Source organism: Euprymna scolopes, chromosome 10 (assembly GCF_053919585.1).
Source record: "Euprymna scolopes isolate OS-2025 chromosome 10, ASM5391958v1, whole genome shotgun sequence".
Classification (NCBI taxonomy): Eukaryota; Metazoa; Mollusca; class Cephalopoda; order Sepiida; family Sepiolidae; genus Euprymna; species Euprymna scolopes.
Window position 1 is genome coordinate 63,176,375 of NC_136491.1, and position 14,908 is coordinate 63,191,282.

Below are 14,908 nucleotides of genomic sequence, written 5' to 3' on the forward strand. Positions count from 1 at the left end.
GCAGAAAAGGCAATTGGAAATTAAGGACATATGGCAAAGGGTGGCGATGGATATTACCCATTATAGACAACGATGCTGCTTTTTGCAGCCAACAAGTCTGGTAGTTGTTAGTCAAATGGGGCACTCGACTATGATTGCGATGTGCTCATGTACCATCAGGAAATGGCATTGTTGAAAGCAGCCATCGCAGCATTAAGAGAATTGCTGCCAGAACGCAATGTACCATTACAGAGGCCACGTATTGGTATAACATCATGCTAAAGGATGGGAAGTCGCCTGCAACAGCGCCTGCCAATGCTATACACACATTCCATGTCAGAGTAAAGGGAATTGACACTACACACGCAGTCGACGAGGGAACACACAACAGATATAGGATAGGGGATCCAGTCTAGATGAGACTCCCAGGAAACTGGTGCATCACCAAGTTCAAACGGGGACAATATCTGGGGTGATTAGCTAGCAGTCGGTCCTAGTTGATGGAACCCCACGCCATGTGCGTGATCTACTGAGATACATTACACAACTACAGAGGAAAGCAATGAATCATCAAGTGATGAGCTGCTGACAAACATGATCAGCGAACCCCTCCACCAGAGGCTATAGTTCGTCTGACGAAGCAGAAGCAGACCCAGAACCAGAGGTGATGAATGTGCCCCTTCACAGAAATTAGTGGAATAAAAAACCAGCCCCGCAATGGATTCTGTGTGATTATGAGATCAGTGGGGAGTGTGATAGTTATCAAAGAAGCAGGCGCCCACGTGTTTGTGCCTTGTGTTGCTGTACGTAAAAACAACAATAACGAACTTACCTTCAGGTGAGATCTGAAAGAAGATCATGAAGATTGATTAAACTTTTATACCAAACCCGAATCACATGTTTACAGGTCATGTGATGAGAGAAAATGGATAAAAACGGTGTGAGGAGTGGAAAAGGGGTGAAGGAAGGAAACAGGCATTTTGTTTAACCACTACTAGGAAGCAACTGTTTCAAGAACGATTTTTTTTTGGGAAAGGAAAAATCGGCAACTGAAGTTACTTCAACATCACTTTCTTCATTAATGTAATTCTAATAGCTAGTACATTTTCATAACCTATTTATTAATAAATAAATTTAATTTAATAAAGTAAACATACTTGATAAAAAAACTTATTCTTGATTATGGAAACAGCTGTTAATAGTGACCTTAATTAACTGAGGTGTTTTTTATTTACGTCCTCGCTAGTAGGTTAAGACACAAGGTCAGGTTGGATTCTAAAAAACCAGAGTACTGAAAAAGGTGCACCATTGCTAATAAAAATGCCCGCCTGTATTCTTAGGTAGGAGCGCCTCAAGTGATTATTAACACTAACTTAACCCCTTTTCAAAGAGAGTAGGTAAAGATTAGATGATGGGCTGAACAGAATCCTATCTCAGTTTTTTTTTTTTTTTAATAAAGTAGTTATGAAATGTCACTATTTTACTGAAGTATTCAACAGGAAGAATGTCATTCTTTTTTGTCATCAAATACGTGGGGTGGGGGGTGGGGGGCGAATTACAAGAAATCAGCAATTACCTCCCTTTGAAGCAGCAGCGTGTTTCTAAGGCGTCACCAGGTGGCAGCAGCGGCGCTATGAACAGACGATAATTTTGTGTGGAGAGGACGAGTTTGTTGCTCAATTATATTTATTAGTTTTGATGAAAAGATGGACAAAATGATGAATTCGTTATTGCCTTTACTGACAGAACATCTGTTCACTCTTTAGCACGGAGTAGCAGCACTAGCTGGATGTTAGAACCAAGGTATGCTCAACAATCTTATACTTTTATTCCGATCGGTACGTGCGACCGTGTACGGAATAACGTCCGTTTCTTAAATTGCTCATCAATCACAGCTTGTTCGCTTCATTTTTAACTTGTTGCATTCTATAGCTTTTAATGTCGTTGAGAAAAATTAGGCCGGCAATATGTTACATCGTTCTAAATGAAACCACTCTTTAAAAAGTTTATTTCAAGTTTTTATTTTTTATTTTTACAGTTTTGTACAAAATGTGGCATTTTAATTGTTGTTAAAGTCCACGTTACTAAGTTAAATGCAAGTCACTCAGAACACCTCGCAAAAACAAAACAAACAAAAAAAAAAACGACTAAATACAGTCTTCTCGTAAGACACGACAATCTCCTAAAAATCAAACCACAGCTGTTTGTGTAAATTTTATTTATTTTTTAAATTGAATATTTCCCTAATTTAGCCATATATTAGGGAGGGGGGAATGAACATATTATCCGATCACTCCAGTACTCCACCCTCTTTTTTTCTTTTTAATCGCTTTCAACTTTCATTTTAAATGTTGTTTATTCTTGTGATCACGAGTCTTTTCGGCACTAAATAAATAAATAAACTTAAAATAACATTTAACTTGTCTATGTCTATTAAAATATAAATGATGTATTGAAAAAACAAACAAACAAAAAACAAAAAACAAACTAACAGAATAAATCTAACGAATTAAAAAAGAAAGAAAATCTGTTACTAGTACATTCTCTTTTTCGAGCGTGTTCACGTTCGTCTCACTACTCTTCGTCTTCTTTAAATTCAAATAAATTTGAAGTTGTTTTACTGGTGGGATCATTTATTTTAAAATATAAAAAACAAAATGTATTTTTTATTTGTAATAAGAAATTGGTTCCCCAGCTGTTTATGTCGATCAAATTATAAATTATGATTTAAACATTTTTTATCGAAATATTCGTTGTGATCGCTGTTTCTTCCTCTGTGCACCTACCATAAATAAATATGTGAACCGAACCGGAAACCCCAATGAATGAATTAACATCACTAATTTTGAATATCAAAAAGAAGCACATTTTCAGTCTCGACTTCTTAAATCTACATAAATATGATAGTTTGTAGGATTCATCACAGTTGTTGCAATTTATTGTTAAATTCCAAGAATAAATAAATAATAAACGAGAGTAATTTATACAAGGAAGCTGCAATTTCTACTCCCGTGTGGGAGGTGAAGATGAAGAGGAGATCGCAACAAGCAGCAGTCGCTTTAGTAATTACAAAAGTAAAGGAGACTAGCTTCTTTAAAGATGGGGTATTTATTTGTCTAATTCGTTATCTTGTAAGCTTGTGTTTATTTATTACAACCGTTAGAATTGTAAGGAAGTTTGATGGACAGATGAGTAATTTGCTGGTTGGAAACCCAACAGAAAAGTTCACCTGCAACAAGAAACAAGCTGTTTCAATTTTACTTTCGTTTTCCATGATCAGAATATTTAGATAATCTCAGTTTCAGTTCTCTTTCTCTTTAACTAAAGAAACAATTATTAATTTAATGAGTTAATATCGATTTAGATGATTAAAATATTCATTAAATTCGACAACATTCGAATGCAACAAATGTACCAGTGTACCAGTGTACCACTACTACTGCTGTTCAAATTGAAATACATTATATGTTAGATTTTAAATTTATTCAGTAAACGTTTAAAATTATAAAAGGAAATAAGATGAAGGAAGAGATTAATTAGCTATTTATTATTGTACTTTAAGATCTCTATTTATAAAAATGTTAACTTTTTAATTTAGTTTTTTCTTTTTTTTTTTTTAATATATTTTACAGTGAATGGATAAAAAAAATGACCACGTTTATTTTGCTATTTTGGTACTTGCGCTATTTTTTAGATATGAATTTTAAGTTAAATTCTATTTTTACTGTATCTTTTGTTGATTAAATTGTTAAGTGAAAGTGCAGAATAGTTAAAAGCCCCCATTCTCATGTTAAGAATGGATTTCTAAATAATAACGTCATTATTTCAGCACGATCCGTAAACTGCACAAGTACCTTTATTTTTGTACACCTAGAAATTGATCGATATATTTGTACTAAACACATTTTGTTTCTGAATTTTTAAGATGAAGATTGATAATTTGTATTTGAATTACTGTTCTCGTGACAAATTCGAAATTCCATGCGAATTCTTGAGTTCGACAAGATACATTTGAAGAAGATTGGAGAAACCACTCAAGATGAGAACAGTAGTTCGAATAACACAAATCATACAAAATCAATATGTTTGTGAGTGTATGTATGTTAAATTGGAGATAACTGGTTATTTTAGAGACATCCTTTAAAAAACCGACTTGAAGGAAGTTAATTTTTTTTTTATCAAGACAAAAGTAAAAATCTGTTAATCCACAGGACATTAGCTCCATTCTATCTTAGTACTTTTTGTTGTTGAATTAGAAAGAAGAGGACTAAAAGTGAGATCATCTAAACATGCCGAGCCTGGAAAATAACTTGTTCAATATTTAAACTAATTAATTTTTCATCTAAACGTCCAGAACTACTATTAACTGGATATCAGCTGACACCATGAAAATGATTGTCAATGGAATTTGGTGAATGGAATGACCGCTGGCTGGGGCGCTGGCTGGATGTAATGGATTCTGCCTCCCACACATTTTTTGGGTTGCTCAATTTGGATTTTTATTAGAAAAATAAAGAGATAACAAGAAGAACATAAGATAATAAAAACAACATATAACATCAGCAACACACACACACACACACACACACACACACACACACACACACACACACACACACACACACACACACACGATAATAACAAGATAAGAACAAGAAAAGATAAAAATTAAATTTTTATTTAATTTAATTTAATTTGATAAAAAATACAATGAAATTAAAATTATTCCATATTGTTGAGATGGTTCTTTTAAGAAAATAATAAAAACAAAAGAAAGAGAAGAAAGAATAATTCAACTTTTTTATTTTTAGATATTTTATGAATATATTAATTTATTTTGTTACTTTGAAATAACATCTTTTGGTTTTCATGCGAATTAATAAAAATACAAATAATGTTAGATGCTTGTTAAGATAGTCGATGGATTAAAAAAATATGTCGTTTCAAGCAAAAACAATATTACGTATTTAATTGTTATGTCGAAAATAGTAATATATCCAAAAATTACGAAAATTCATCAAGTAGAACAACTGCTATCGTGTTTTAGTAAAATAAAGTCTATCGTTATGGGAGCCATTACAATTTTTTTTTTTTTTTTTACAAAGGAGTTACGACTTATCAAGGCCCGGAAGCCACTCGAGGTTAGGAGTTAATGAATGTGCAGTAATTAATGGGACAATATCGTAATAATCGTTGGTAGTGGAAATTTGGTAAATTGGATTACTTAAGGGGACGACTCATCAAGAACTTGTTTATGTTGAACTTGAAAGCAGGGAAACAGAAGAGTTTCACAAGTGTGCAGTTCTAAGAAAGAAGCTTTGTTTCTGTAATCTATGTTTAGCTTTAGGCACAGATAAAGAGTGAGGGAAATTATTGATAGTGTTTTCAGCTAGACAAGTGTTTTTGTGAAAGTTTGGCGAGGGGGGACCATAGCTTGGGACTAAGATGAGCAGTTGCCATGAAAATAACGATAAAGCAGAGACAGGTTTGCAACATTTCTTCTGTGGAAAGAGGGTGCCAGGAAGAGAAAAGAGCACCCTCGACTAGGCTACGAAGTATATTCTGAACTCTGTCAAGGCAGAATAAGGTGTTTCTAGCACTTTATCCTGCCCAGATGTGGCAACAGTACTCCATCGTTGGATATACCTGGCTTTTATACCATATGCTCAAGATCGGAGGAGAGATAATCAAAGAAAACTTGGTCATTTACGGCCTTTGAAGTGTTGCCATAGATGGTCGTGTTGTCAGCATAAATATTTATGAATGATCTTGGGATGTAATTTGGGAGGTCATTGATGTAGATCAGGAAGAGAGTTGGGCTCAGGATGGACCCCTGATGGACTCCAACATTAATATTGTGAGCTTCTGATTTCTGTCCACTAACCACTACTCTTATGAACCTATTAGAGAGTATGATTTAATAATTGAGAAGACATTTCCAGCTACGGTATAGCTGGATATTTCATGGAGTAGATCTTTATGCCATACTCTATCAAAGACCTTTGATATATCAAGAGCAATTGCCCTAGAAGCGAAGCCTCCATTGAGAGATTTGCTAATCTTGTGAGATATTTTTTTTATTTTTTTATTCAATTTTCACCCCAAACAAGGCACAGTGCCACTTTGAAGCAGGGGGCTACTATTAGGGAATTAATTAGCGGGGTCATTATGAAGGGAGAAGAGTAGAAAGATGTTTGTTAACATTACACTTGAACTTCTGCATATCATTGCAGTTGGGAAAGCAGAATCCCGGAAGGGAGTTCCAAAGACCCGCAGTTCTGGGGAAGAAACTATTGGAGTAAAAGGCTTTCTTGCACCTAGGGATCTCCACTGTAAAGGGATGAGACTTAGTAGCTTGTCGGGTTTGTCGGGGGTAGTTACGTCGGGGAGGTACAAGTGTTTGCAGTTCATCAGAGCATTCACCATTAAAGTATTTGTAGAACAGGCAGAGGGATGCAACATCTCGTCGATGGGACAGAGGTTGAAGCCTAGATGACAGTTCAGGACCTATCAGGTTGGCGACTCTTTTTTGAACCCTGTCCAGGAGCGAGAGACAAGCAGCAGATGCACCAGCCCAGATGTGACAACAGTACTCCATACATGGGCGAATGGTTGCCTTATAGAGGTATAGGATACTGGCAGGCGTAAGTAGTTTTCTAGCACGGTAGAGGGAGCCAACCTTCCTTGCAGCAGCCTTGGCAATGCTCTCAATGTATCTATTCCAGTTCATATTCCCTGTAAACGTTAGGCCGAGGAGTTTAAAAGAAGTACTTTCAGGCAATGTGTTCTTGGCCATTGCTATTGGTGGTATATATATATATAACTGTTAGCACATCTGCTGTAAGTCTAGATTGCATGTAACTAAAAAGGTTATTTTTGCTGAGGTGGTTGACTACTTCTCTATTTAACACAGATTCCAGCAACTTACTTATAGCGCATAGGAGACTTATTGGTCTGTACTGAAAAGGAGATGACCGATCATCTGAATTGTTAAATACAGGGCATACGATGAGGTTTTCCAGGGTGTTGGAAAGCAATTAACAGCTTTGTAAATATGGGAGCTAGTTCTGGTTGAAGCTTTTTTCAGCACTATAATAGGAATGTCATCAAGGCCAGTTGTTTTACTGGAATCAAGATTTTTTGATTAGCTTGGCAACATCACGCTCAAATATTTGTATGTTGCATAATGTGTTTTCAGATACAGGAGGAAATATGGGGAGGGGGGGTAACCTTGATCACATGGGGTAGAATTTGCTGCAAAGTTCTTGGCAAAGAGTTTGGCTCTGTCTGATGCTGATGAGATTACCTCAGGTGCATTGATGAGAATTGGTATAGAGAACACGGTTCTGTTCAGGACCCTGTTTGCTATTTGCCAAAACTGGTAGGAACTAAGCCACTGCTAAGCTACTTTGGACTTGACAAACTGAGCATACAACTCTCCCATTCTTTATTACTCTTTTACAGTGGTTGTGTAGAAATTTTATTTTTATTTTTCTTTATTTACCTCCCCTTTCTTTCCCTTCTCTAATTAGTATATTTTCTTCTCTCTTTCTCCCCTTCTTTTCTCCACCTCTCTCCGTGAATCTGGTGCTACTATTTCTGGCTGTGCCTCGCGATATTCAGTAAAAGGAAGAAGAAAAAAAAACACAACAGACTGGCAGAAGAAAAGGAAAACGCCAGAGCGGTGTTAAGGCCTTTTGAAAACGCCAGAGCGGTGTTAGGCTTTTTAAAAACGCCAGAGCGGTGTTGCGACTTTGGAATTACGACAGAGTAGATTTGCAGCCTCTGCTTTACACCAGAACGGTGTTGCGACCTTCGAACGAAAGCACCAGAGTGGTTTTGCGAACTTTGATATGCCAAAAGAAAAAAAGCAAGTAAAAAGTATATTTGTTATGAGTGTTCTTTATGAACCGCCAGAGGGACTGATTTAACAGCCCAGCCGAACTATACATTTCCTTCCTTTCCTGTTTTTCTTTCTGATAAAATTTATACCGGTTTACCTTGGCCTTTTTTTTATGTGATTAAATTTCTTTAGAACACTTAGTCTCGTGCAACGGGATAAAATTCGTTGAACGTGACAATAAAATTTCTGTTAGTTGCTGGCAATCCTAAAAGCAGCTTTAGTCTTAGTACATCTATTACGTTGGAAGCCATAGAAAAAGTGATTTCTGTGCACAATGGCAGCAGCACATTCTGGAGAAAACCATGGCTGGCTGTTAGGTTTTTGTTGGAATTTTTTGGAGGGTATGGAGAGGTCTATACTTTTAATTAACCATTCAAATTCATGCAAACATAAACAAATACAATGCTGACGTTGTCTTCTTCAAAACATCAACAAAACTTATTTCTTTTACCATTACACACACTGCGTGTACATTAGTAATGTTTAAAAAAATATGCATTTGATATGTATTTATATATTGAAGAGTTGGGCTCCCAAATATTTGCGCCTTTTACATTAAAATTTTTCCAAAAACCTAAAAAAACGACATAACTAAATTGTAGAGGTTAGCTCCCAAATGTTTGCTTTTAATCATTATAGCTAAATAAAAATATGGAATTTTATTGAACAAAATGAAATAAACTTATTTTTTCCCAACAATTTTATTTCTTTATATAAAATTCCATAATTTTTTTTATAGGAACAAATCATTAGAAAATATACTCGATTATTTGGAAGTAAAAGTCTTTCATAAGCTAGTAAGACTATGACTAGCAGCAGCTGTCAACCAATCCAGCCACAATCACAGCATCTTCTATACTTAATAGCTTTCTCCTGCCCACTATCACCATAGCATCTACAGTCACTATTCCTAGCACCAACTACAGGGTGGAATGATAAAATTGTCACCCTAAAAAAGATAACATGATTCCATTTCTGTTTGATGAAAACCATTTCCTCTTTTTGCTGCAAACCATCTACTAGTTGGACAGTTGTGTACAAATCCCAAGAACGATAGAAGTCTTCTATCATGTCTGAAAGTAACACAATGTCAACGAGCAAGATCGGAGATTTGTTGCTGTACAACTCATACTCTCTACCGATCCAAGTTATGACAACAGGACCATTGCCAGCACCCTCAAAATGCAAATCCTAATGGTTCAACACTTGAGTGCACAGCTCAGTGAAGTTTTCGGCCACAGTTATTGTCTTTGGTGTGGTTTCAAGGGCAGGCCACATCATGTCACTTTACATCTTTGAAGCCAGTTTAAAAATCAACACCAAAGTGTACCTGAATGTGTTGAGTGTGGTGATCCCCGTGGTGCAATCAGATGGCTGCTCATAGACCCTGGGTATAGCAGCAGGACTCTGTGCCAGTCCACAAGTCCAAAGAGACACAGGCTTGGCTTCAGAAGGGATGCTATGACTTTGTATCCTTCTCTCACTGACCTCCCCCTCTTCTGACCTGAACCCACTGGTCATACATTGAGAACATCACCAACATGACATCCAAAAACACTAAAGACAATCTGATTGCCACCATCCGCTCAGTATTTGCCAAGCTCTCATCGGTGCTTGTGGAAAAGGCACGATCTCAGTTCTAGACCCATATCGAGATGTGATTGAGTCTGAAAGCGGCTACATTGAATAGATGTCAGTTCTTCTACATAATCAAGTTACCTGAATTGATTTTTTTCAATGAAAGTTTTAAAGTAAAGCTGTAGTGTTGTTTTCTTTAGAGTGACAAATTTATCGTTCCACCCTGTATTGTTACATATTAAACTGCTATAATCCACTGATAACTATTCTAACATCAGTAACTTTGTTCGTATCTCCTACAGATATATTTGATATTTTTAGAAAGTTAATTAATGTGTTAAATATTATTTTGTTGTTTACAACACTACATGCATGATACTGAGATATCGGTCATAATGGCGAGCTGTCTTTTTTTAGTGTTTTAATATAGTTTTCCTCAAGCCAAGAGTTATTTTTTGGAACTCCCTTTTTTTGGAGAGTTAATCTAAGGGGAGATAATGGTGACATACTATCACACCATGTTTTTTTCAAATGATTAAATAAAAAGAGAAGAAAAGGAAAACTTAAACAATAAAAGAAAACAAAAAAGTCAATTTGTGATTGTTCCATCTCTAAACTTTTTGGATGGTTTGATTATACATCCAGATCTAGTTGTTGTTGTAAGTGTTTGTGTCTGGTACTCTGAAAGGTGCTTCTTTAAGAGATAACGGCTGCTTTTGTGTGTTGTGTGTCTCTACACTGTGTGTAGTTTTTGGTGGTCTGTTGAGGAATTGGGTGTACCTCAGAACTTTCTGTAGTTCCAGATGGGTCTACTCTAAGATGATGTCGATTTTGATGGAACATTTTTCTGGAAGGGGTTTGTGCTATATACAACCTTGGTTCTCTGTTCAATTATGTGACAAGTGTAGGAGACACCTTGCCTGCCTCTTTATTTAAAACATGCACAAATTATGTTCAGTTTGGGCAACTCTTTTGTATATTGATCATCTGATCTGATTTTTTTTTTTTTTACACAGGCATCACCACATTATCAAGGCCAAGAGGCCACTCGAGGATAAGGGTTAAAGAGTGTACAGTAGAAATTGGACAATACAGTAATCAATTCGGTAAATTTGTTAACTTATATGGAATGGCTCATCAAGAACTTGTTTACGTTAGACTTGAAGACAACCATATTGTAGTTAGCAGGAAAACGGAAGACAATTCCACAGGTGTGCAGTTCTAAGAAAGAAGCTTTGTTCATGGAATCTACGTTTAAGTTTAGGCACAGATAAAGAGTGAGGGGAACTATTGATAGTGTTTTCAGCTAGACAAGTGTTTCTTGTGAAAGTTTGGCAAGGGGAGGACCATAGACTGAAGCTCAGTCGAACACTTTCCATGAAAATAATGATACATCAGAGACAAACTCGCAACATCTCTTCTGTGAGATAGAGGTTGCAGGGAAGAGAAAAGGACATTTCCTACGAGGCTACAAAGTCTGTTTTGAACTCTGTCAAGGCAGAACAAGTCCATTCTAGCAGCTCCTGCCCAGATGTGGCAACAGTATTCCATCTTTGGACGTACCTGGCTCTTATATAGATAGAGAATTGCATCAGTAATGAGATATCTACTGGATCGATAGATCCCACCATTTTTCCAGCGACCTTGGCAACAGATTTGATGTACGTGTTCCATTTAGGATCAGGAGTAATGGTCAAGCCCAGAAGCTTGTCAAAACTTGAGGCCTCCTGAAGACGAGAGCCATTCATTTCAATTGATGCCAGATGGGGATCAGAATGTTGATGATGTAAAGAGAGAAGCTTGGTTTTAGATGCATTAAAAGTAACCAGCCACTCCTTACCCCATTGTACTACGTGCTCAAGATCAGAGGAGAGAGAATTGGAGAGAACTTGGTCGTTTACTGTCTTAGATGTGCTACCATAAATGGTAGTGTCGTCAGCATAGATGTCTACAAATGATGTAAGGATGTGATTTGGAAGATCATTAATATAGATCAGGAAACACCGGCATTAATACTGTGAGCTTCTGATTTTTGCCCCTCAACTACTACTCTTATGAACCTATCAGAAAGAAATGATTTAATAATTGAGAAGACATTTCCAGCAATACCATAGCTAGAGATCTTATTAAGTAAACCTTTATGCTATACCCTATCAAAGGCCTTAGATATGTCAAGAGCAATTGCCCTAGAAAGGTTGCCTCCGTCGAGAGATTTGCTAATCCTATGAGATATAATTATAAGCACATCTGCTGTAGATCTAGCAGAACGGAAACCATATTGAGTGTCACTAAGAAGGTTATTTTTGTTGAGATGGTTGATTACTTGTGCTATTTAATTTAACACAGATTCCAGCAACTTACTCATGATGCACAGGAGACTTATTGGCCTGTACTGAGAGGGGGATGAGCGATCACCTGAATTCTTAAATACAGGGCATACTGATGAGATTTTTTAGGGTGATGGGAAACTATTCTCCTTAAGACAACGTTTAAACAGTTTTGTAAGTTCTGGTTGAAGTTTTTTGAGTACTATAATTGGAATACCGTCAGGGCCTATTGCTTTACTGGAATCAAGGTTTTTGATTAACTTGGCAACATCACATACAGATATATGTATATCACATAGCATGTTTTCTGATACAGGAGGAAATATTGGGGGTTGGCGACCTTGGTCGCAAAGGGTAGAATTAGCTGCAAAGTTCTTGGCAAAGAGTTTGGCTTTGTCTGATGCTGACGAGATTACCTCAGGTCCATTGATGATAGTTGGGATAGAGCACACATTTCTGTTCAGGATTCTGTTTGCTATTTGCCAAAACTGGTGGGAACCAAGCTGCTACTCAGCTACTTTGGACTTGACGGACTGAGCATACAACTCTCTTGCGTTCTTTATTACTTTCTTACAATGGTTGCTGGCAGTCCTGAAAGCGGCTTTAGTTTCCATACATCTATTACGGAAGCAGTGGAAAAAGTGATTTCTCTGCGCAATGGCAGCAGCACATTCTGAAGAGAACCATGGCTGGCTGTTAGGTTTTTGCTGGAATTTTTTTGAGGGTATGAAACGGTTTATACCTACAATTAACCATTCCGTCAGGTCTGATACTATAGAGGACACATCCTTTTTAAACATGGAACGCAGAGGTAGATCCGATATAAATGTACGGAAGCTATCCCAGTCAGCCTTAGTGTATCGATATACTGTACGATGGAGAGGTATGTCTGGGGACTTATTACATTTCATTTTTATCTTAATTGATACAACAGAGTGGTTGGAAGATCTAAGAGGAGACAGAACAGAAACTGAACATAGTTCAGAGCAAGTTGTGAGAAAAAGGTCTAGTAGACTCGCATACTGGCCGTCATTGTCAGGCACACGGTGGGTTCGTGAACAATCTGAGTGAGGTCATAAGCAATGGAGAAATCATGACAAACTCTCCTCATCATCGGTCTTGTTTGAGTGGTTCAACCATTCCACGTTGTGAACATTGAAGTCTCCACATACGCGAATGTTAGCTGAAGGATAAGCAGATAGGACTTAGTCAATTTTCTCAGATATGCTTTTAAAGATAGTAACTCCGCTGTTGTGGGGGCGATAGAGAGTAAATATAAATGCAGTAGTTTGAGCTAATGCAACCCGAAAGCACATATAAAGTAAGTTAGGATCTTCTCTGGAGATATCCCTACCACATGGAAAGCCATCTTTAATATAGGCACATATTCCATGCCCATGGCGATCTTGGAGTCAGATTTGGAAGTTAAATTAGAGTATCCTTTAATTACGAACTCATTTAGGGAAATGGTCTGTCCAATGCCAGTTTCACTTAGAAATAATATGTCTGGTTTAGTCTCCTGTAATTGGGTTTCAACCTCTGGAAGGTTAGAACGTAGACCCCTTATGTTAGAGAAGGAGACCTGGTAGTGGGGGTCTACATTAGAAGTTGGAGATCCGGGTTTAATCGTGCGTTTTTTATTGAGACTTTTCATGATGGTGTTTTGGGATTTGTGGACTAGGTCGACAGACAGGCCTGAAGCAGGCCAGAGAGGGAAAGTAAGAGAGAAATAGAAATTAAGAATTTTTTTTTTTTTTTGTAGCACATGAAAAGTTAAAGCCGTAACAATTACCCACTAATATGGCATTGAGCACATATAGAGTAAGTTAGGATCTTCTCTGGAGATATCCCTACCACATGGAAGGCCATCATTAATATAGGCACATATTCCATGCTTGCCTCTAATACAATTGTGTCATAATCTTCTCTTTGTTGGTGCATTTGATTGGGATTTTTCCAGCTACTCAAAATGAAGAACTTCCATGAGTACAAGTGCAAAGTCTTTCCCCATAAAACACTAAACACTTCGAAAGGAGTAATTCAAAGTTATGAACTATCGCTAGCAACTGAAAAAGAAATAAAAACCAAATAAGAAAAACAAGGAGTAATCAACCACATCCGCATAAACATAAAAAGAAACAATAAAATAATAACAACCAATAGATGAGTAGCATACCTTTCCCTAGTCGACGAGGAATGGGTGAAGAGACTGACGATCTTGATGTAGTCTGAGTGCGTCCTCCAAGTTCCACTAAAGAATGCTCAGCATTCTTTTTCACAACATGAGCATGGACAATCAAAATTCTGATGTTGAACTTAATTCAGCCGCTGACAGTTTCTTCCATTTATATCACAATGTGCGCTGTTAAGACTATTCTCATCTGCGCAAAAACTGAAAGGTCCCATTTCAAAAAGTATTTACTCATAAACAACTGTAATTTAAACCTGCTCGACATGCATTCCTCTCCCCCACAAGTTCACGAGGAATTTTGGGTGAGTGACGTGAAAAAGAATGCTGTTCACTCTACACTCTGAAACAATAGAGAAGAGGGTTGGTTAGCTTATGTCCTAGGTGATGAGAGGAGATATTTACATTAGCTATCTCCCCCACCCACGGTGAGTTTTTTGCGGGCACAACAAAAAATCCTGTACAAAAGTCCTCTGAAGCTATATACACTGTGATGGAATCACTAGTCTTGGTTCCGCCGGGGCCGCAACCTACTCGCTGGTGCAGTCTCTGAAGCACCAGGAGCGTTGTGTGGCATCAGTCGGCTCAAGGCTCTGGGAGCCTTCTTGGCAATTGTATGCATGTTCTTGGGGTGGTGTCGTTTCCAGCTCCAGCGTTCTTGGGAGTGGCAGAATCTCTAGCTGGGTTAGAAGCATGAGGGGTAGTTGGAAGGATCTCAGAAGGGCGCAATGGCACGTCATAAAAATCTTTATTGCTGAACTTACGTATGGGACTATCCGTTGGATTACTAGCATGGACTTCTGGCAGGGTGGCAGGAGAGTCCTCTGATGCCCCTGGTATGGTGCTGACAGAGGCGTCTTCCAGCAGCCTGGTGACTGGTAGGAAGGACTCTATCACGTCTTCATTAGTTGTGGTTCTGAAAGGCTTGAATTT

The 14,908-nt window shown here is 37.5% G+C and overlaps 1 protein-coding gene across 5 annotated transcripts in view; it reads left to right on the plus strand.

The window, feature by feature from the left end:
* The first annotated feature begins 1,555 nt into the window (after window positions 1–1,555).
* Window positions 1,556–14,908, plus strand: part of LOC145286018 (intermembrane lipid transfer protein VPS13A-like) — a 965,259-nt gene continuing 951,906 nt past the window's right edge. For all 5 annotated transcript variants that reach the window (XM_080134633.1, XM_080134635.1, XM_080134636.1 and 2 more), the window contains exon 1: window positions 1,556–1,782. The gene's annotated coding sequence lies outside the window, so the exon portion shown is untranslated. The remainder of the gene's footprint in view (window positions 1,783–14,908) is intronic.